Here is a 23260-nt window from a genome sequence, read left to right as displayed (position 1 = left end):
TGCAGATTGAGAATTCTTCAAAGTGATTTACACGCAGTTCTTAGCACAGCTGTTTGCTGGGGGTGTGTGCTCTGTGTGGGGGATCTATCAGCAGTCTGGCTACCTCTGTGTGATCTTGGGTAAGGCCTGGATAAAAATCAAAGGCCAGATTGTTCTGTTTTTCCAAATGTGTTGCCTGGGGCCTGCTAATTAATAGAATGTCTAGGAATGTCATACATCTATTGAAAAAAAAGCATGTCTTGAAAATTGCTATTGTTTTAATTGAATGTTGTCATTTTCACATAGTGACCAATATCTCAGCCTACCAGTCTTCTTGAGAGAGCAAACTGTAACACGGGAAAACTGGACACTCATAGGGAAATGCTGTCTGTTTTTAAGTTTTTTTAACGTAGGTCTCACAGAGTCATAAATGCTCTCACATGTTGACTGGGGGCCTTATTCTGAAATCCAGACTTGTGTTTCATTCTTATGAATTATTCCAACATAAACCAGTGCTGGAGGCTGACTGTAAACAGGGCTCAGAGAACTGAGCTGATTTTGACCTAGCAATGGAGCATAACTCTGGAAACATTTGCCGGAGATACGGCACTTTGTGTCACGGACAGCCAGCTGAAACTCTGAGGCTGTGCGTGGCAGCAGGCAGGCAGGGATGTCTACCAGTAAGTGCTTGCAGGATTGGGTGGTAGGTGGTCCTAATTTATTTGCTGTTTTAACAAAAATCTGGGATTTGTTATGGAGCGAGTTAGTTCCTCTGGGAAAGGTGGGTGTAACTTGTCAGGACATGAAGGATAACTAACCTCAGACATTTGGGAAGTTGTGTGTGTGTGTGTTATGATGCATATGATTTTGTTATGTAAAATAGTGAGGCTCACCCCCTGCTCTGCCTGTGGGTTTCTGCACAGTTCTTTTGAAGGAGAAGGGTAGCTCATATGATGAGGTGAGAAAGAAGATGAATGGAAATAGAAACCAGGAGGAATCACTTCTTCAGCTGAATAGTTATAAGTGCTTCTAGAAATCAAAAATTTTTGTCCTGTTTCACTGGGCATATATGGGGGAAAATAGACAATTATCTAAAGGTTACATCTCGATTTTTACACATTTGTCTGACCATAATTTATTTGTACACGATGAGAGAAATTTTGTATGATATCTGACTGTAAGCATTCCCTAAATGCACCACATACTGTCAAAAGAAGCTAAAATCCTTCTTTTTCTTCTCTGTGTAAGTCTTGGATTGGAAGCTGGTTTTCATTTGATTTGTTTCTATCAGTGCATTAGAGCAAAGGTTTGTGCTTTGGACTATGGGTATAATTTTGAAGGTTTCTTATGTTGAAAACTCACTCAGTTGGCAAATGGATCCTTCAGTGCTATGTTTTCTGGGAACCCAGCAGAGATGATGGCATTTTGGAGGCGGAAAGAAGCAATAGGGGAATGAGGGGGAGTATCTTTTTATCTGTCAAATGCAGTTGTGGTATCTCTGCTACACTGTGCTTTAAGTGCAGTGTGCTGGTCTTGGCTTTTATGAGAGCTCTGGAAGAATTTTATGCACTGCACAATCTGATTGACAAAGAGGTTTTCTGTCCTCGCATGACCTTCTTTTAATTAAAAAAAAAATCAATAAAAGTTCAGCCACACAGCAAGGGATGAATTTAAAGACTGCACACCATGTGACAGTGGTAAAACTTTCATAATAGCCGTCATATTTGTTGGTTTAAAAATCAACTTCATTGTCATAGTTAATAGTTTGCAGCTGCTGTAAAACAGAGGCAAATTGCTATGTATGTGTCAGCCCTAAATACAAGTAAGATCCACTGACTAGGATGACTGGGTTAGTTTTTCCTATCTATTGGTAGTATTGCTGATCATCATCTCTACGTGATGAGAGGATTTCATTGCCACATTTCAGCACTGCTGAGCTGATTATGTGATCTTGCAAGTAAAATAAACTTGTTTTCAGTGTCCTGCCAAAATATACTCCACAACATCCCATTAAAAAGGCTTCCAGGGTCATGCATAAGTAGGTACAGCCCCCTGCAAATCTGGGATATCATAAGCATTGATTTAACTAATGAAGGTAAGTTATATGAAAAGAGTTAAAGAATCAGAATTTAGCACCTAATTTGAAGCTCAGTAATAGAAGCCTTTTTGGAAGATCACAAGGTATGTTCTCTGCCAACTTACAACATATGAAAGTAGTTATAATTTGCACCAGGTTCGTATCAGATGGGAATGGGAAGTAGATGAAACAGCTCTGTCTCCGTTATGCTGGTGATGTGCAGAAGGTGTGTAAAGTCAAAACAGCCCAGTGGTCAAAGTGTAGCAAGCAGGCTGGGCAGGCAGAGGAATATGTGAAGTGTCTGTTGATTATCCTGGACTGAAGGCTAGCCAAGAAAGCCTCCCTATGGCATTGAAAGTTGTGGCAACCATGGGCAATTATGTTTAAAGGGATCTGTTGTGCATTTAGGTTGGGCAAATGTAGTATTACTTAGATTTAGGGAGATCCTACTTTACTTTTCCTCCTCCTTACTCTATCTGCTGTTAAAGTAGAACTGAGTTTAAACTGTGGACCTAGAGCTGCAGAATGATGTGTGAGGGGTATCCCTTTGCAGTGATCTAGAAGGACTGTAGTTATTTAAAGCAGAGCATCCCTTGATGTTTTAGGCACCTGTCTCTGTGGAGAAGTCATGGAGTTCAATAGGTGCAGGTCAGGCTGCCCTGGATGCTGTGTTCTCATAGCTGAGGGTCAGCTTCTCTTTCAAGAAAGCAAGTAGTAGAGGAGCAAGAAAGGCTTAATGACTGGGCTTACAGGAAGACAGTACTGTTAATGCTGAAGTCAAAGACTCAGAGACTAAATGGTGGGAAAATTTCCCCAGGGAAGAGGCAGCCCACACAGTCCTGCACTGGATTACTGTTAGTGCTACTTCACTTATTTGGTTGAGATTTCTCATGTGTTTCCTGGGCCAGAACCTGACCCTCAGGTCTCATTTACAGTTCAGAGAATTTCAGTTTGGCATTTCTGTGAACATTGTGTAATTGCAATAATTTCAACTCTTGTTATTCCTTCAAACTTGGATAATTTGTCAATGTGCTAGTTTATTTTATTCACATAGAGACCGTCACTAGCACTGAAGTCTAAAGTAAATACATGGGATACCTAGTTAATCTGTGCTTTTTTTTTTGTTTTTCTTTTCTACTGTCCTTCTGTCTTTAGTTGCTTTGTTTTACAAACAAATGGAAGTGTATACAAGAAGACGGGTGGAACCTTCAAAGCACCCAGTTCAGTGTGTGAGGGCTCTAGGAGAGTGGCTTTGGAGTCTGAAAATGCCACACAATAGGTACCTCCCCCCATTTCTGAAGTATATTCTATTCCCCATCCTCTTGATGGAGTTTCCTAGCCCTGAGGAGTGAGGGACATCTGGGCTGAGCTCTGGTTATTTGTCAGCCAATTCACAATTAGGCAAAATGTCTTTCCACAGAAAGAGTAGAGAGGGAAGGCAGATCATAGGACTGTGCAAAGGCTCAGGGCTGCATCCAACAGGGGATTGAACACTTGTAGGGCATCCACAACTTCTGTGGGAAACCTGTTCTGTGTCTCACCACCCTCAGAGTAAAGATCTTTTTTCTAACACTCAATCTAAATCTCTCCTCTTTTCTTCTAAATCCCTTGTTCCCCTTGTCACTATAAGGCCATTTTAAATGTCATTCTCCCTCTTTCTTTTTATAAGCCCCCTTTAAGTACTGGAAGACAGCAATGAGGTCTTTCCAGAGACTTCCCTTCTACAGGTTGAACAACTCAACTCTTTCAGCCTGTCTTCACAGGAGAGGTGCTCCAACACAAATAATTTTTGTGGCCCTCCTCTGGACTCGCTCCACGTCTTTCTTGTGGTGGAGATCCCGTAGCTGGATGCAGAACTCCAGGTGGGGTCTCATGAGAACAGAGTGGAGGAGCAGGATCACCCCCTTGGTCCTGGCCACGCTGCTTTGGCCTGGACTGTGGGCATACCCAAGATATACTGCTGTTAGAAAAGGTGGGACAGATGTCTGGGAGGTAACAGCCATAGACATGTTGGAACTACCCCTTTAGTATTAGACTTGCATCCATTTTTCTGCCTTTTGGGACAGAGGAACTTGCAAATTTTTGACCAGTAGTTCTGTGTGTGCAACATTCCTGAATGTTTCCTGAAGATTGTGGACAAATGTATTTTTCCTTGATGGTAGTAATTCTTTTCTGAAAGAGCCTTCTCCATTTAGTCCTACAAGGGCAGTTTGCCTCTGTGATTAGAGAAAGAAGGTGGACTTTATCTAATTAAATGTAAAGGCATCTGAAATGCAAGCATGTGCTATTATGGTAGTCCTTGAGCAGTCTGTTATAATCTGTGGATATGAAGCCAATGTAGTCAAGGGACTGCAGGTGCCAGCACTACTTATCCTAGAGCAGATGTGTAAAATGGAAAATGGACTCTGTACAAAATTGTCTCTATCTATTAATTAGAGGGGGACTGAGGCAAGAAGAACATGCCCAAAATTTTGTCTTCTGATTACAGTGGTGGAGCAGTTTGTAGAGATAGTGATCTGTATTTGATCTTCCTTCTCATGTTGCCTTCCTTCTCACCTCTAAACATTGACATAACTTTTCAGGGTAGGCATGAACATAAATTTTGAATTTTGTCATTGTAGCTTTGCTTGGAACAGCACATAATCTACTGGCATTTTGGATCTTCAGGAGAAAACCAGAATATTTCCACTATCAAAGGTCTCTTGGAGTTGTTGAAAGAAGGCTGGAACAGTCCTGGTTTTTGGACTTTCTTTTCTTAAGGTATTTTTCCTCCTATCTGATTTCCAAAGAGGAGTCTGATTTTCATTTTACATTGCCCCACCCCTGTGGCATTTTTGACATTGGCCAGAAATGAGAAGCCTTGAGTTGGAAAGGTGTCATCAAAACAATGACTAGATATACTTGGAAGAAATGTTTATTATTTGGCTTGCTGCTGCTGAGAGCTGCTAATTACCATGCAATTATGACCAGACATAATTTTTCACTGTCTAAAGCTGCCTCTTGGGTTTAATATCTGTCAGAAAACAAAAACCAGAAAATTTTTGAGGAGTCTAAAAAGGGCCAAGAGATGTATAAATATTTCCTCAGGGCATCCTTTGCTACCTTGGACTTCAAGGCCAGGAGTTTGGCTATCACTGCCTGCTTAGAAAGCATTCTTGGCTCCAGTATCCTGATCCATCTTTTCTCTCCTGGCTTTTCAAATAATCAAATCATAAAAGTAGTTAGAGAAGTACATTTTGCATCTGTAACTTCTGTGATCTTTGGATGCTTTAGGAGTCAAAACTCCACATGGATTTGCCACAGCTGAGGGCTGTGTGTTTGACTCAGAAATCCTTTTGCACACAAATTAGAGGGCAACCAGTGCAAAACAATGTGGTTATAATGCATTAGCTAAGCAGGAAGCATGGAGATCTGTCTCTTCTGTGTCAGGAAACAATTTGTCTGTGGAAATGGCATGGCACAGTGCTTGGGAAGACAATGCTGTGAGCAATGTTCAGTAGGCTGGCGACTTGAGAAGGTCCTACAGGGGCACTGTCAGTGCATCAATAGGCCTGATTTATCACTGTGTTATATTAATTCTACTCCAAAGTAACTCCATTCAAGCCAGCGAATTTATCACAGGGTAAATCTGGGGAAAAATAGTGCCTCATCCCTCTTGCTTTTTGCATTAATTTCTTCCACAGAGCCACATCAATACTATCAATTCTGTTCTCTTCATGCCCAGCTGTGACAAGGTGGAAGCTGGAAGTTTCTCATTATTGCACAGAGGAATTGGGATATATTCCTGGTACTGGCAGAAATTTCTGAGCCCCAGATTTGCCAACTAATCCTTAAAAATGCATTCTGGTGAAGACAGACACATGAATCTTACAGTGTTCTTGAGAACGCACTTTGAAAATGGGATTTGAGTGGAACACCAGAGGCTGTCACACCACTAAGCTGAGAATAAACAGAGAAGGAAGCTTACATGAGAATGCCATGCAAGTGGGCATAAATGAGAGAGGGAGTAAACTCTTGCCTCCAAACAGAGTTTGGCATTTGCCTGTAACATGCAGGTGCTTTGCCAGCCTTAAGAACAGAATTGAGAAGTGAAAATCTACATCTCCATGTTCATCTTTCAGCAGGCTTCCAAGCATGCACATTTCGTTCAACATCACTACCAAGCTGTTTATGATGCATCTGTGCCAACTGCAATGTTTTATGTAGTCATTGAAGCCAAATCATTGTGACCTGATGTGACTCAGTTTTCTAAAAGGGTGCATCTTGAGAATTCTCATTTTCTTCAGTTCAAAGTGAAACACTAGGAAAAGTGTTGGAATGGATCTGAAAACAGTGCAGGTTTCTTATGCAGAGGCAAGAGTTCCATTCAGGCAAACACCAGAAGAAAATCTCTCTTGGGTGTGTTTTTCAAAATGACTCTGAAATGTTCATTGGAAAAGCGTCAGAAATATGAGACTTAAATGAACTCATTTACATGCTCTGATTTTGCCTATATCTGTGGTATTGGGAAGTGCAATAATAAATTCTAAGTTCTCTGTTCCCGAAATTTTAGTTCACTTTTTTTTTTTCTCTTCATGGAAATTTATTTCAGAGTGTGTGTGAAGTCTGGGTTTTTTTCTCTCTGGTTTTATTTTTTTTCTCCATATTTCTCTTTGTTCTTCTCCATATTTCTCTTAATATAAATTTTATACCTCTGTATGACTTTTAAACCTGTTAAGGATATGGAAAAAATTAAGTGAAAAATTTTCTGGTACCCCCTCACGCTTTTTTTTTTTTTTTTTTTTTTTGTCTTTTGCTGCTGTTTTTCTTGGACTATAGAAAAAAATTATTTATATATTCAGCTGTTTAGATATGTTCTCATGCATAGATCATAGTTTATTATGCGTTTTATTCTGGTTTCCTCAAATATTACTGAAAAAATCAACAGTAAAATTTTCCAAAGTTCTTCAAACTGAGGTCAGATGCATTCATGCTCATAAATCTCCTGGTCAGTGTAAGATATTTTGATACTTGAAATTTGTCACAATCTTTCTCTTCAGTAGCACTGCCTGCTTTTAGCTTCATCTGAGATTGAACTGAACAGTTAAGCATTGTCAGAATTTATAATCAAAAGTTAGATTTATGTGTAATAATACTTATCAGTGATGCTGAGTTGTTTTGTTTTTTAGAGGTTCCCACTACAGCAAACAACAACAGACACAAATAAAAATGGCTCATGTTGTTTTCCCATGCAAGCCATGAAAGTTGTCTAATTAATAAAAAAAAAAGTAGTTGATGAGAGGCTTCCTCCTGACGAAATTACATTCAGTATCATAATTGATGAAATAAGGAGGAGATTACCCCAAATGACCTTTGTGTCTGATTCTTTATTTGAAAGGAAAAAAGGCTTTTTAAAATGTACTTCCAGATAGTATCTACATTTCTTAGAAACTTGCAGGGCTTTTTGTGGGAAACCCCCAAACTATTTCTGTGTGGCTTTGGCCAAAATTATTTGGTTTTCTCTTACCAAATTTCAAAAAGGTTGAATAGTTGGCTTTTCTGAAGGAAAGGCAATACTTTCCATATAGAAAAGTCCCTGGTTTTTTCAGCATTGCTTTTTTTTCTTTCCACATTTCTGATGAGCAAAAGAGTACAAAAGTACCTGGAAGTACAGTTCTTATGTAATGAAATTTCAAAGTGAAAATGAGATTTACAGTCTCTGAGTTTTTGCTGCTGCAGCACCAGTCAGTGCCAATACATTAGGCTCACAATTTGACATAAATACAAAGACAGATTATTGTTTCTTCCCCTGCAACATTGCAAATACCATCATGGCTAATTGCCATGGACACCAGTCAGTGAGGAATAGAGGCTGTAGCTGCCTAAACAATCTGTAATATTACTCAAAGGGATCAGCTGCCCTTCTCATAGCCCTCTGCTGTGGTTCCTGGAGCGTTCATGTTAGTGCAAAAGGTGTCAGATAAGGAAACTTTGCCAACTGAAAGCTAATAATATGAAAAAAGGAAAGTTAATGTGGATGGGAGGGAGTGGTATAAACTGAGGTCATGTAATTTGATTGATGTCTGAATTGACATTGCTTTGAAATTGCAGTGCAGTCATGTTACATGCTTGAGATTATGCAGTGTTGGTGCCACAGGGAATTACAGATGTTCAGTTTTATGGGGCAGCTCTGTTTAAAACCAGGCTTGTATGCTATACCTGCTGGGTAGTGTGCTTTATGGGCTGTTTCAGCAGGTCAGCATGAAGCAACAACCCTGATCATGAATCTTTCTCCCATGTGAGTGAAAGAGCCTTTGCTGGTCTGCCTTGCCCTTCCTAGACACATGGAAGGGGCTCTCAGGTGGTGTTTTTTCCCTATCCTTGTCTCTGTAGACTGTGGGGATACATTTACAGAGTCTGAAACTGCTTTTCAGAATGTGGGAGTACAGTATTGTTGCTGTTCTGTCTATTTCTTATTTTAAACCAAGGGATTGTACCTCCTGACTTCCCTAAATCAGGCTTGGAGCCTTCAGTTATGATTGAAATGAAGATGAAGGCTTAAATGCAGGGATTAGATAGTTAAGATGAGGGTTTAGAAAATACCCATTTTTGCCACGAGATAATTTTGTGATATTTCTGTAAAGAAGGCTCTTCAACAAAAACTGGAAGGAATTCGGCCATGAGAATTCCAGCAGTGAGAATTTGAGATGTTTGGGAAATCAGGAGCAAACTGAAACTGAGGTCTTAGAAATGGTGGTATTTTTTTTTCTGCTGCCAAAAAGCAAGCCAAGTTATTTTGTCCTGAACAATCTGTAGATTTAATCTCTCTTGAAGTGCCCAAGGGGTTCTCTGACAGCGTTTTGGAATCTGTGGTTCTCCTTGGTGCTGTGTTTTACAGCTTCATAACAAAACACTGAAGCTGATTTCTGTAATGGATAAAGTGGAGTTCAGTATATACTTGATATCTTTCAATAACTAGAAACCTTAACCATTTGTAAACAAAGACTCAGCCCAGTGTGAATATGCCTAAAAAAAGAGAAATTTTATTGGATTGTGGAAGTAGTGTATCTTGTATCTTCTTCACTTATTAAAACATAAGGCCTTAATTTCAGGGTTAGGAATAAGAAAGATGACAAAAAATAGCACTAGATTGGAAACTATGAAGCCTGTGTCTAGCTCCAGTGAAAACAGTTATGCCTAAGTCATTTTGATGAAAGCATATACAACCAATAAATTCAATGAATAGATATATTTAAACACATAGAGGCAATGATTACATGAGGAAACTTGAGAAAAATATCTTAAGATATACAAATTTTTTTTTATTTGCTAGAAAATGTGTACTATTGTATAGGTTTCCTTTCTCTTTCCCACAGTCTATGAAAAGTTGAGGTCAGAAACAGCTTGAAGACCGAACATGGTATGTCTTTAAAATCCAGCCATCCTTGTGCACATCTGCCAGTAGTGGACGTTGACCTTCCCTTTCCTGCTGTGGGCAGATGTCATTCAGTTCAGGAAATATCAGAGAAGTGACACAGCTTTGGCTTAGCACAACAGTGACCCTATGAAATGTGGCCTTGAAAATCTTCTTGTGCTGGCAAGCCAGGATCTCTGAGCATTCCCACTGCATACAGTCTGGCGTGGTCAGCAAGGCTAGTGACAGTTTAACCTTTGCCCTTCTGTTTTCTCTGTAGATGTGACTGACAGTGGGAAAAGCTAATGAGCAGATGAACAGCAGATATTTTGAACTTTCAATATTTATGAGATATTTAGGTAAAGCTAGGTAGGGCAAAATTTTGTATAGAGAGGTGATGCCTTTTACTAGGTGAAATGACAGAACTGGAAAGAAACACTTGATGAAAGCTTGTCACTTTTCCTCAATTTTTACATCAGTTGCTCCAGTGATGTCTGCAGCCAGGTAAAAATCACTATTTTTTTGTTACCATTAGTTATTTATTAAGTTTAAAGACAGAAGACAAAATATTATAACTATCTGCATTATGTGGATGTTGCAATATGAAGTGATCCTGAGGAATACGCTCCTCTGAAAACTGAATCTGTGTTTTAATTTGTGTATCTATCATAAGAAGTATTTAGACTGAACATCAAAACAGTTGGAACTGTGATATTTTACTAGGAATATATGTACTCAAATGTATATTCAGGTGAGGATGAAACGTATTAACAGTGTGATGTTTGTATCAGGTACCCTTATTTTGCAAACTACATGAAGTTATGTGTCTGACCCCAGCACGACCATGTGCCATCATAGAAATCCAGTTTCACTGAAGTGTTAAGTTCACTGCTATTCAGGAAACTGCTTCTTTGAATTCTCTTTTCTCTGTTTTTAATAAATCTTGGTTTTGGCTACGATCACCCTTGCCTAGGTAATTTTACAAAAATGCCTGCAGAATGCTGAGAAGCTCATCAGCTTTATGAAGACCTTCAAACTTTCCAGAATTTAAAAGTTCATGTCAGTGCCAGTCATTAGACAGGAAAAAGGTTATTCTGTTATTTTTTAGTAAATTTTGCCTGCTGCAAGACTCCAGTGAACAAACAAACAAAAAAATACAGAATCTTGAAGACTAAAAAATGGCTAAAAATTGGTGTTGGTGGGTGGCCATATAAAATAAAAAAAGAAGATTAAAACTGTTTAATTTATGCTTGGCTCTTGCAGTGCATGAGGAATGACATCCCTTAGCCATCGTGTCATTGGGAGCATTAGTCACAAAAGGAGCTATGTGACTTGCTGATAATATCTGCATATGGGAGATCCTCAGAGGATTTGTTAGGACATCCATGGCTGGCTGGACTCTCATGAGCTGTCTGGGACAAGCAGAACATGCTGTATGGGCAGCTCTCTATCTGCACTAAGGTGATTTTGGCCTGTGAAAAAAACTCAGACATGCTGGACTCCTGTGTTGCAGGTGGCATTTTGAACGCTGCAGTACCTGGGTGCCAAAGTCCTTTGAAGTGATTCAGTGGGTTAAACCCAGAAATCTGAGTTTGCCAAGTATTGTCACATAAATTCTTTCAGCAGTCGTTCCAAGACAGCTTATTTAAACATATTTAAACATAAGGCCTGAATTTCAGAGTTAAGAATAAGAAAGATGACAAAGAATAGCACTAGAATGGAAACTATGAAACCTGTGCTTGACTCCAGTGAAAATAGTTACAGCTGAGTCATTTTGATGAAAGCATGTATAGTGCTAAGGCAGCGGCTAAGACAGAAACTGATGGCTTCAGAAAATGAATTTAAAGAATTCTTACTCCTCTTAGAAAAAAGGCATTATGATTTACTATCTGTAAAAAAATCTCAGAATAAACACAGCTGTTTAATATCTTGATGTAGAAAACCAACGTCTTCTTCATGTTTTATGATCTGTAAATTTTGTATATCAGGTCTCTTACATAATAGCTCATAAGCATTTTCCACTAAGCCAGGTTGCATGGTGTGCTTGAAGTTGAAGTTTAAAGTATCTGTTCCAATGACTACTTTCAGCTTGTTTGACAGACATTTGTGTGGGGTAAAATGCACAGCTTAATTTCTGGCTGGTCTTTCAGTAGTAAAACTTAACATCAAACTCATAACTTTATTAACACTTTCATTATTTTGTGACCTCATCCAACTAGGAGCAGGTTGGGTTCAGGCAGGGGATGTGATGCATTGGTTATAGGACACACTGGAAAACTGATATCCACGTGTAATATGATATGTGGTATAAGTGAGCTAGAAATATATATGTGAATGCCACATTTGGGGAAAAGTACTCTTCTTAAAACATGGAAAGTGAGAAGTTACCCTCAATTCTTTTCTTCTATATATCTATACTTGGACTTAGTCACTTACTGAACTGAACTTAAATAAACAAGACTTTATTTGTACTTGGTAGAAAGTTCCAGCCTCTTTCCAATGAAAGCTTCACCATTAGGTCTTAATGAATAAATAATTTTTCACTTTACTTTCTGAATTAATAAAACTAAGATAATATTTCAGATTGACTCATAGTGAAAAAAATTTTGTTTATCTCACTGAAATGAAAAATCCAAATGTAATACAAATAAAACATTGTTTCTGCTTACATTAAACATTTTCTGCACCAAAATACTTTATTTCATATACTTGTGGGATTTTTAATTCTCCTTATTTTAAAGTACATTTTAAAAGAAAGCAATTATTTTGAAAAGTCAAACCATTAAAAACAAACAAATATTTTTAAGGCTTTTATGTAGCTTTCTGCTATTATCCTAGCTACATTTTATAGCAAATAATCTACTAAGTGGAGTTTTTTTTAATGTTGGTTTATAAATGATTCCTTTAGCTGTCCTGGTCATTTTCTGATGGCTGCTTGCCATGGTGTAATATGTTTCACAAAGTTTTCAGAGAATTGGGGTGCATGCAGTTTGTGCACCTGAAAAATAAATATGGATAAATACATGTGAAGGCCCTTCCTTATCTATGGTTGGTGCAGGTTGCAGGTTAAGCTTGTCTTAATCTTGAAAATCTCTAATTTCCACAGGGTAAGTGAACCTTTAGGCTTTGTTTTCTGTGCTTGGAAGGGAATCAGACTAATGCTGCGTTATCTAATTCTTCATCTCCTCTACATTTCAGGTCTCCTTTTAGTTGATTTTGGAAAGCACGAAATGTTTGAGAGGATTAGAGACAGCAGATGAAGAAGATGAATTCAGAGTATGTATTGAGTAAGAGATGTTGATTGTGGAGGGAGATTTTGGAGCTTGTGTTTATGGACAACTACATGGCAGAGTTCATTTGAATGCTCTGGGGTTCATAAACTTGTGTAGCCTGGAAGGCATGGCCCATTGGAAGGAGTCAGAATTTCAGTGCAAATGATTTACCCAGCTGTTAAGATAACACTTAAAAAGTTAGTGGTAATATAATTTTTTTTAAAGGTCTAATTTAAATTGACAAACACACTGAAAACTGCAGATGGATTCAAGCTGAAAAGCAGAGTGTGTGAAGCCTTTCCAAGCTCGGGCAAGTTGGGATCCAAGCCTTCTCCTACTGCTCTGGCTGTTGGTTGCTTTTAAATTCCTCTTTGGTTCTTTTTTATGTCTTGTCCTCAGTGTCCATTGATGCCTAAAAGTTTGCTGAGTAGCTCAAAGCTCCAGCTAGGACTAGTTCAGTTCGACTAAATTTTCTAGAATCCAAAGTACATGACTTTTCAAAGGCTTTGCTTCAATCATTTCACAGTGAGGCTGGTCTGCTCTCAGCCCCAGTGTGATGGCTACCAGTGAAGAGGCCTCAACAGTTGTTCTGTGTATTTTTGGACAGGGTAGCAATATTATTATTGCTAGACACATATAATGCCAGTCAACTCTTCATGCTAGAGAATTGACAATTATCTGAGTGCTGCTTTTCTTCTCAAACAGTATTGAAGAAGTAACTAAAATTTGGACCAGTAGCCAGGAAATCTGCAACTGATAGAGTGACAAATACAAAAGCCTGTTTTGATTTCAGCATTCCTCATTTGACAAGTGTTTACCTAGACAGTGTGTAGTCAAAATGAATTGTCATTTTTTGAGGTGTAAAAACTGTGAAAATAGAGAAACAAAATCTGAAATTTCCAGATGGACAGCTATACTGCAAGCAATCTACCCATGATTCAAGTTTGAAAATTATTTGAATAGCTTGTTGCAATACAAGCACATGTCTTAAAATATTAGGACATATCACAGAAGACTTGCTGTAATAATAAAAACAATCTTAGTTTCTATTCAAATAGGTTATGTGTTTTGATTTTGGTGGGTCTGATTTTATGTAATTGTCCACATTTTCTTACATGTCCTGCCAAAAGAAAGCAGTGGAAAATGTTCCCCAATGAGCCCAACAGGCAGATAGACCAAAACTGTCCTTGGCAATGGAGGTCTGCTGTATTCATGTTCTGGTGAAATCGTCAAGAATGCTGTTGAGTATATTTCCTATTTATCTTCAAAACTTCTTATACTTTTCTGTGATGAGTACATTGAGAAGCAGCCTGAATGCCCAAAGCTTGATTTTTCAGAGGAAGTTATATGTGCCCTCAGTAGACTTTGAGATTTTTACATACTTCAAAGTGTAATTTGAAGTTAAGTAGTATAGTTGTTGTTCTGTATGTGGTTTGAGAGATGTGGTTTGCAGATATTTAAAATCTCATGTGTGGTCCTTAAAAGTGTAGATACCTGGAAGTGGAAAGTGTGATTAATTTCTGATTCTTTTTTTCCTCCCTCCTTCACTCCTATCCAGCTGTGTATGTCAAGTGTACCTACCAGGTATAGATGCAGAAATACACATGTAATCTGCAAGTTCCATATGAATTCTTTCTGAATGAGCCATACAAGCTCTGTAACTGCTCATTACCTGGAATGATCAAGCTATTTTTGTGTAGATTAGAGAGGAAGTTTACATCAAGATGACTATTTTGAGTTTAACTGAGGTCAGAAGGGCATAGGTTCAAGCACTGAGATTCTGACACTAGTCATGAAATTTCAGTAGCTTGTATGATTTTGTGTATTACTGATGAAAAGTTTACACAGCTTCTTGAATTTTAGAGAAAATCTTCCCTGTTTCTCTATGAGCTCAACCCTGAAATTTCTTATAGTTGTGTCAGTTTCACATAGCTTTCTTTGCTAAATTTGGTCCTCCTATGTAGAGTATAAAGAAAGACTCATATTCTGTGTGAAAGGGAGGAAAACTACATTGCACTGGTGCCTCAGTCCATATCTCATCTCTTGTCTTCATACAGCAACAGCTGCTACCCTTACAGTAAAGGAAAGCTGAAATATCCCCATATCTGTCAAAATGAACAGCTGAAATTAAGAAGAAATTATTTTCTGACCCCGTACTCACTGACATTTCCTGAAAATGCCATTTTGATGCTGAATTCACTGTTCTAGCTTGCATAGCTACAGAAATTATTAGTGGTCATAAATGATTCATTCCTTTTTAAAGTCCTCTGACTCTGTGACAGCTAGGAGCAGTTTGTTCCTCAGGTATACTTGTACCTCAGGTGCTTGTATCCTTCATAGATAACACAAAAAAGTCTTTAGTGTTTTTAAACTTTGCAACATTTATGACAAAAATATCTGAAAAAAACTTTACCCACTCACAGCATTGTGCGTGATATTGGACTTGGCTTTGAGACGGAGGAGAAAGAAGCACATTATGCAGTGGATTATTACCTATTAAATATTTCCTAAATTATATGTGTCTATGTTAACACCTATAAGTTAACACCCATTTTCATCTCTGCTTTCTAAATGTGATCCTTTTGTTTTATTTAATGTTCATGTTTAAAACAGAGGGTGGGAGAAAGAAAGAAAGAAAGAAAGAAAGAAAGAAAGAAAGAAAGAAAGAAAGAAAGAAAGAAAGAAAGAAAGAAAGAAAGAAAGAAAGAAAGAAAGAAAGAAAGAAAGAAAGAAAGAAAGAAAAAGAAAGAAAGAAAGAAAGAAAGAAAGAAAGAAAGAAAGAAAGAAAGAAAGAAAGAAAGAAAGAAAGAAAGAAAGAAAGAAAGAAAGAAAGGAAGGATGTAATTTCCATTGTGAAAACCCAGTGGTATTTGATACTAATTGGTGCTACATAGATTTGGCTCAGATTTCCACATTTTCTGTAGTGTAGGTCTTATGAATCTTATTATATACAGTGCAAAAAGAAATCCAACATATCAAACAATGTCTTACATTTATAGAAATCACTACAGCTTTCTACACTATGTAGAGGACTAAGTATTAAGTATATTGGAGGGTTGGAATAGGATCTCTAAGGTCCCTTCCAACTTAAACCATTCCATGATTCTCTGATTCTACGTGCTATATTACACAGGTATTAATTATTGTGTATTATTAACTATTGTGAGTAGCTTGGTATCTGTTGATGAATATCTGCATCTTAGATATGCTTAACAATTTTATGTGGACATTGAACAGGGAAAGGGTTTTACTGGACCATTATTTGTAGTCTTCTGGACTGGGGATGAACCGTATCATGAAATGCCATCCTTAACCTCATTATCTTTCATCATTATCCCGTGAATTACTTTTTACTCCTGCACTTCTTTCAGGAAGCTCTTTCAAAGCTTTGTGCAGCTGATTGTAAGGAAACTGGTTCTTTTTTTCTTTCCTAAATTAATTCACTTTAGGCCACTTTATTTCCCTCCCAACATAACCCTGTGGTTAGTCCTCCAGTTCTTACCTCATGCTAACACAATTCATAGAGAGCAGCCACATTTCATCTGTGCTCCCATTTTTGCCTGTCCTCCCAAAGTAGATTCTCAGCTCCCTACAAGGATGATTTGACCTTCCTTCCACCTGTTCTGGTCTGAGTTAATCTTTGCACAAAATGTAACACAGAACACTTTTCAGTTTACTGTTATGTTTTCTAATGATATTAATACATCTCAGTTTCTATTTGAAATACTTTTCCTGTGGGCTAGTATCACATTGTGCTTTATCATCACTGGTGACTCATTGTAATCTTGTGATTAGATTCTATGCCCAGGTCTTCTGCCGGATCTGTCATTTCCAGCTGACCAGAACATTTTTTCTGTACTTTTTCGGTACTTATTAGTCACAGTAGATTTAGTGAAAAAATATGTTGGCTATCACCTTCAGGAATAAGTAGCTCCTACCATATTTGGTAGGATGTTTTTTCCAATATGTCTCATAAATTTATGTGTCCACACAATGATATAATTTCTGATAGCCATTTTCCTTCCAACAAAATATTAATGAGGTCCTCATCCAGGTTCAGATTTGATCCATGTGAGGCAATGGGAAACTTCTGACCCTAATTAATTTTAAAGCCCTTCATTCAAATTGATTTTCACCTTAAAAGCTATGGTTTTATCCATGTTACTACAGATTTTTATGTGCAGAAATATTTATTTAAACTGTGGCAGTATTCTGCTCCTGATTTTATTTCTAGCTTTCAGAAAATTATCATATATTTCAATATCCACTTTCCAGTAATGAATGTTAGTCCACCAAGCCTTGTTAAGGCTGTACTGTCTAATTTCAGGTCCTCCCCTATTGGTTTCACTTCCTCTGGTTTGTAACCTTGCCACCTTTCATTAGTTTCCAAATAGCAAAGTTTTCTCTCTGTTACCTCACTCATTTCAACTCAATCCACTATAATCCTTTCAGTAACTGAACTGTCTCCATGACTACTCCTATATTCTCTGCTTATACTTTTCTCTTTGCTGCTTCTGCTGATATTTTTTTTAGTTTTTACTGAACCCTTTCAATTGTTTTTCTTTTGCCTGTGTAGGAAAGTTTTTTTCCTTGGATCTTTTAGCTTAAAGCTCTCTGAATGGTGATGCTAGTTTGAATCTTACAAAATCAGTCCCTCAGGAACTCTGGTAGAGGCTATTCCTTGTGGGCATTTTCTCCAAATAGTACCTTGTATATTTATTTTGTTGTATTATTTTATTTAGGGTATATGTCAGACTTGAATCATAACATGATTGGGTTCTTTTTTTCCCTGTGGCAAGAGGTTAGAATATTTGTAGAAATATAGTCATTTGCCATAAAAGGATGTAAACAATTTATTCCCTCCAGTTCAAGAAACAGCCTCTGTAGAGAGTGGACAAAGTCAAGAAACTTGATTTGGCAGCAGAGTTATTCAATGTAAATCTCATGCAAGCCACAAAGCCATTTTGGCTGCCACTTCTCAGAAAGCTGCTTGTGGATGTAGTGTATACACTGACAAATCTTCTCCTTTCCATCATCCCGATCCAAAGAAATTTCCCTATGGAAACACTTCTAGAGAGACACATGATCTTTAATTGGAAATCCTTTTTTTCTTTGGTTGCCTAGCTTTCTGCCAGGAAAGGCCATTTCTTGATTAATCTGAAGACAGTATGTATTTGTCGTATTTCTGATTTCTTCAGATGCCTCTGACTGCTCATTCCAGCTGACTGGACAGCTGGCTTGTTCTGAACAGAGCCAGGTAATGCTTCTTTGTGGAGCAGATGTCATTGAACACCATCAGTGCATTCCGTTAAGTCTGCCAGATATTTTCTGGCTTAGTCAACAATTTTCTGTTTCATTTAGGGGGCTTGGGAGCGTATAGGGGATCCACCAATCTAAGAATACATTTGAAAAGAAGTACAGTCATGTTTAGTTTCATCTCCTAAATCTAGTCAAATCTCCAGAGAATTCTACAATCACAACTATTTGGTTGTCAGCCCTCCAATTAATTTGTTGTGAGAAGTGTTACTGGCTCCAGCAGATGCTACATCTCTCCCGACGTAAACACTGGGTCATCAACTTTTAGAATTCTGCAACAGAAAATTTTGGTACTTTATGATCACTTTTTACCCTCCATCTTTAATGATTGGTTTGTTCATACAAGAACTTGTGCTTACATTTGAAAGTGCAACTACTGTCACTAAACACAGAGATTATATTTCTTTATATGCAAATTGCCAGAGCAGATGAAATCTGAGAGTTTCTATTGTGGATGAAATTTGGACAGATTTTCACTTCTTATATATTTGAAAGTTTTGACATCCATTACACTGGAGAAGAAAAAATTCCTCTTGTACTTCTTTCTGCGGGGAAAAAAAAAAGAAAAAAGAAAAAAGAAGAAAAAAATAAGTGGGGACTGAACATTTTCCACTGGTCTGTTTTCTGTCTTTGTTCCCATCTACTTATGCTCAGACATTTTCATGTGGCACTTTGGCAAATACAGGTGTATAATCCATGCTGATTCTTTTGTCTGCTTGAAAAAGGCTTCTGTCTTTGGAAAATTTGACCCTCTCTATTCATGGACATTTTTGAGAACTCTATGTATTTTTTTTCCCTGTTGTTTCAATAACCTCTTGGTTGGCCAAAGGGACACTGTGTTGACACTACATTGGCCAAAAAACCTCCTGCAGTTTCAATTGGCAGGGTTATTTTCCAATTCCTTCTCTTGATTACTGGGACATGCAACTAACTTTATGCAGCTTCTTTGTTTCAGCCAAAAGATGGGAATGTTTTGTCGAGAGAGACAAGCGTGCCCTCTTTACATTCTGTTTATTTTACATTTGAGATGTCCTTGAGTGAGGATGTTCTACATCACTGCCTAGTTGTAATAAGAAAGCTGTCAGATTTTATTTAACTGAGCATTATTAAGTGAAAGGATAAAAACACTTAAATCCAAACATCTTTATACATATTTTCCAGCAACTTGCTTCACCACAACAGTTTTTCAGAATCTGTAAATGTAACACACTTTAATTACACATAATGTGATCATAATGTGATGTAATGAAAAGCTTGTTAGTCTTCAGCACAAGTAAATAAAAGAAAGCAACTCAAAACCCTTGAATTTAGTTTGTATTTTTAACTTGCATGTTTTTCTGTGCATATCTTAACATCTACTGCATGTTCCTCTCTTGCCTAGTCCTATTTTTTTCGGTGGTGCTTTTCTTGATGTACTCTGTGAGCTTGGAAATAAATAGGTAGAGGGGAGAGGAGGTAAACTGGGAAAAAAGAGTTCCTGTCTTGTATTTACCACTTGAAAAGTGGAGACTGGCCCCCTTCTGATACAGTGTTTTAATTTATTTTTTAATCTGCTTTCATAGTAATTTTTCTTAATAGCTTGTTCCCTCCAGCTGAAAGACTGAAGGCAACAACTTCAATGCTCAGAGAAATCATTTGGCACTGAGAAATGACCAATTACTTGTTAAAACAAGGAAAGGCAAACTCTACTGAGGCAAATCCATTGCCATAACAATGAATTTTGGCTGATTAGACTTTTGGTTTTTTCCCCTTGTGTATATATTTTTGCAATGATATCTGCATCTATATTTTGTTAATAGGTCAACACCCCCATCCTTGTTTTGTCTTACCTTCTAAAAGATCTCCTTTTTTCACATTCTTGTCTCTAAATCTTGTAAAAATTGTCTCAGCATGACATAAATCTCACATATATAAAGTCCTTCTGTAAATGTTCAGAAAACAAAATGCAGTTAAGTTGAAGGTGGCTATCTAGCCACTTGCAGAGTAATAAATAAACTACACTACTTTGGTATAGGAAGTTTATTTACCTACAAGAAGGGTAATGTGAATGTTAGCTAAATTCTAGGATTGCTGAAGACCATTCATTCTCATTCATAAAAAATACCTTTCATTCGATATCAAGCAGCTGAAATTGTTGACAGTAGATTCCTTTTAAGGTCAAAACAATGTATCGTTGTCCTCTCCTAGTTATTAATGATGTCTTGGATTTCAAAAAGAACCTATGGGATTTTGCAACAATTTCCCTTTAAAGGGCACTTGGATTTGAAAATCTAACTCTTCTAGGTTCTTTCAAAAATACAAGCTGTTATTAATAAACTATCATCCAATGCCTGTAACATTACATCAGACTTCAGCTTTTTTTAAGTCCAGGAGACCATATGGGTAGTTTATTCTCAACCACTTCTAGGAACTTCTATCTATTTTACCAAATATTTAAGAAGATTTGTTTAGGAGTGAGAGATGACTGGTAATTTGTCATCCAGTCTAGGAATTCAGGCAAAGAGGGAGCACTCATTATTTACTGAACTGCTTTAATGAACTACTAAGCACTGTAATGATAATCTGATTTTACTGTGAAGGTGTTTTTATAAAGAGATTATATTGATTTTAATATATCTATTTCCTCATATCTAAATGATTTGAAAGAAAATACCTACATCATAAGTAAACAGGAGTAATTTTATAATAATATTTTCCATAAGTGACAAGGAAATAGCTTTTGGAGATATTCAAAGACATCCTCCTAAAAGTAATGTGCTAATATGAAATTACTAGTAATATGAAATGTGCTAATATGAAACCATTATGTAATCCTATTTTACACCCCTCATATCACTTTTCTATGGGAAGCTTCTTTTACCAGGATGTGTCTAGATTTATTGTGGAGAAAGAGTGAAAGTGTTTAAAAAAAAATCTGTTAAATAATTTTACAGTTAAAACATGATTGACACAGTTTCAGGACTAATTCTTGAAGTGTATGCTTTGCACTTTAGAGGGATGATTCTTGAAATAGTAACCTTTCAATTAAAGAGAAAAAACTCGTCACATTATTAGATTTCTTAGGTTAGGTTTCATGGACAGCATTTGTGAATTCAGAATCTCCTTCTGTATGATATTTCTGTGATTGAGGCAATCATATTGTTGAGACAGGTCCTGCAAATGTTTCCTCACTGTGATTGCTACCAAATCCTAGCTGCCTGCTGCCTCCTAGAATAAACATATGGTAGGAAAGCTGCTGGTGGAAATTTTGTTTTATATTCAGTGTAACAGGGTAACAATGGTAACAGTTGCCACTGTTCAAGGGGAAACGACTGATTCAAAACAAAACCTTAACCTGGCAACCTGTCAGAGCGAGACAAGCAGTGATGCCAGTCAAAACAGCAAAGGCTGTACTGTTCCTCCTCCCTCGGTCTTTCTCCTACTATGAAAGGCTGTATTATGTTTACAGTGTTTATTTTATCTCTGAACCTCTTGCTGATGCAGTTCTCCAGTGCTTTTTTATAGTCAGTTCCTGCTCTTGAAGAAGTTGTCAGTCTGTTCTGTCTGTTGCTGTCGTGCCTGTGTTGCAATTCAGTGCCTAAAGTTTGAGTGCGTGTTACACAAAGCTTCTGCCTTGACTGGAACTGGAGAGGCTGCTCCATAAAAGGGGTGGGATGTAGCTGTGCTGTGTGTAACTGTGCTGGGAATAGGTAAGAGAAGGAGCTGTGACGGCCAACAGCTGCAGGCTGAACTCTGGCAAGGCATCTGAGTATCTGGTGAGGCATCTGACAAAACCCCTCTGCTCCCCTCTAAGGTGCTGGGTGCAATGTGGGCAGAGGGAGGTTTTGGTTGGGTCGGGGTGGGACTGCACACCAGGCAACGGAGTTCTTGAATAAAGATGTTATAATCCAGCAGTCTGGGCCCTCGGATCCTGCACTGTGGCAGGAGGAGGAGCCACATTGGGGCACCCCAGCTTTGAGGTGGGGAAGCAGCTGACCAATATTATAACTCTGCAGGGTAAGCACAGTGCAGCAAGGTGAAAATTAAACTTATCAATACCTCTTGTTTGGAGGGTCAGTCACCTTATGATGATACTACTTTCTGTGCATAGATTGGATAATGCCTTTATTCCAAGGAGATCCTGGAGTGAAGCAGTCAGCTGCTGTCACCTGAACAGCATTCTGCACTGCAGTGAGCTCCTTACAACACACTCCAGCAGTGACTATAGCCCCGAGCAGATTAAAAAGAGAAGAGCATAAGTCAGATTGTCAGTTATTATCTCTATGAAAATAAGGTCTTCCATGTTGGTAAGGGCAATAAACAAGTGGATTACATAAAAAAAAAAAAAAGAATCACAGATACTATCTGCATTCATTGGAGCCAATAGTTCCAAAATAACCTTCTTAAGCCAGGAAGAAACTTAGCCAAAGTGCACCCAAAGGCCTGACCTTTGCTTTGCACCTCCCATACCTTGGTGAGTGACTTTGGCCAGGAATGAAGCAGAGAAACATTGGCATTTCCTCTGTCAAAATATTATTCTGCCCCCATGGATGTAGACAGTCTTTTCAAAAGATATTCAATTTTTATCTGCAAAACAACAAGAAAATTTCCTCACAAGAGGAAACTTTAAAATCAGCTACTCAGAAAAACAGCTTATTTGAACCAGACTATTTACAAATCCAAACAAATATGCTTGGCCAGAATACCAAGATGGAGGCAAATAAATATTTCTCCTGCAACTGCAGGATTTAAATTTAATATCTTGATACCTCATTTGGTGAATTTTGGAGTTTCTTTTGCTGCTGCTGTTATATTCTTGTCCAGTGTATTTGCTTGTTAGGGACTGACCATAAATTTGGATGGTCTGTGTAATGGAAGGGCAGGAGGAAGATGCTAGATGCTAACCATAGGTGTATCAGAGAGGAAAAGATAATTGAAAAGTTAGTGTGCTACCTCCCTGAAATACAAGCACAGCTTTGTGTGAAACTCTCTCTGCTGAGATGTCATGGCATCGACCACTGGTGCAAGGCTACTGCCTGAAGTTGTCCGTAGCCTTTTGATAAAAGCATTTCCCACTTTTCCTTTCATAGACAAAGGACAGGGTCTGATGCTACCTGGTAATACAGACCGAGAAAAACTTCAAGCCAGTGCAGCTGTGCCAGTTTTTACCAGGAAAGGAGTTGGTCATGAGTATTTGATGTGGCAGACCGAGACTGAGTAAAAGAGGCTGTTTGCTGGAGAGCC

At 37.9% G+C, this 23260-nt stretch overlaps 1 long non-coding RNA gene across 1 annotated transcript in view; it reads left to right on the top strand.

Moving 5' to 3' along the window:
• Positions 1 to 23260, top strand: part of LOC106850550 (uncharacterized) — a 55965-nt gene that overhangs the window by 11543 nt on the left and 21162 nt on the right. Inside the window, exons 4-5 of the long non-coding RNA XR_015804236.1 lie at positions 6 to 119; positions 12648 to 12725. This is a non-coding gene — a long non-coding RNA (uncharacterized LOC106850550). The remainder of the gene's footprint in view (positions 1 to 5; positions 120 to 12647; positions 12726 to 23260) is intronic.

Source organism: Sturnus vulgaris, chromosome 6 (assembly GCF_052056855.1).
Source record: "Sturnus vulgaris isolate bStuVul1 chromosome 6, bStuVul1.hap1, whole genome shotgun sequence".
NCBI lineage: Eukaryota > Metazoa > Chordata > Aves > Passeriformes > Sturnidae > Sturnus > Sturnus vulgaris.
This window is presented reverse-complemented; position numbering and strand designations above follow the sequence as displayed.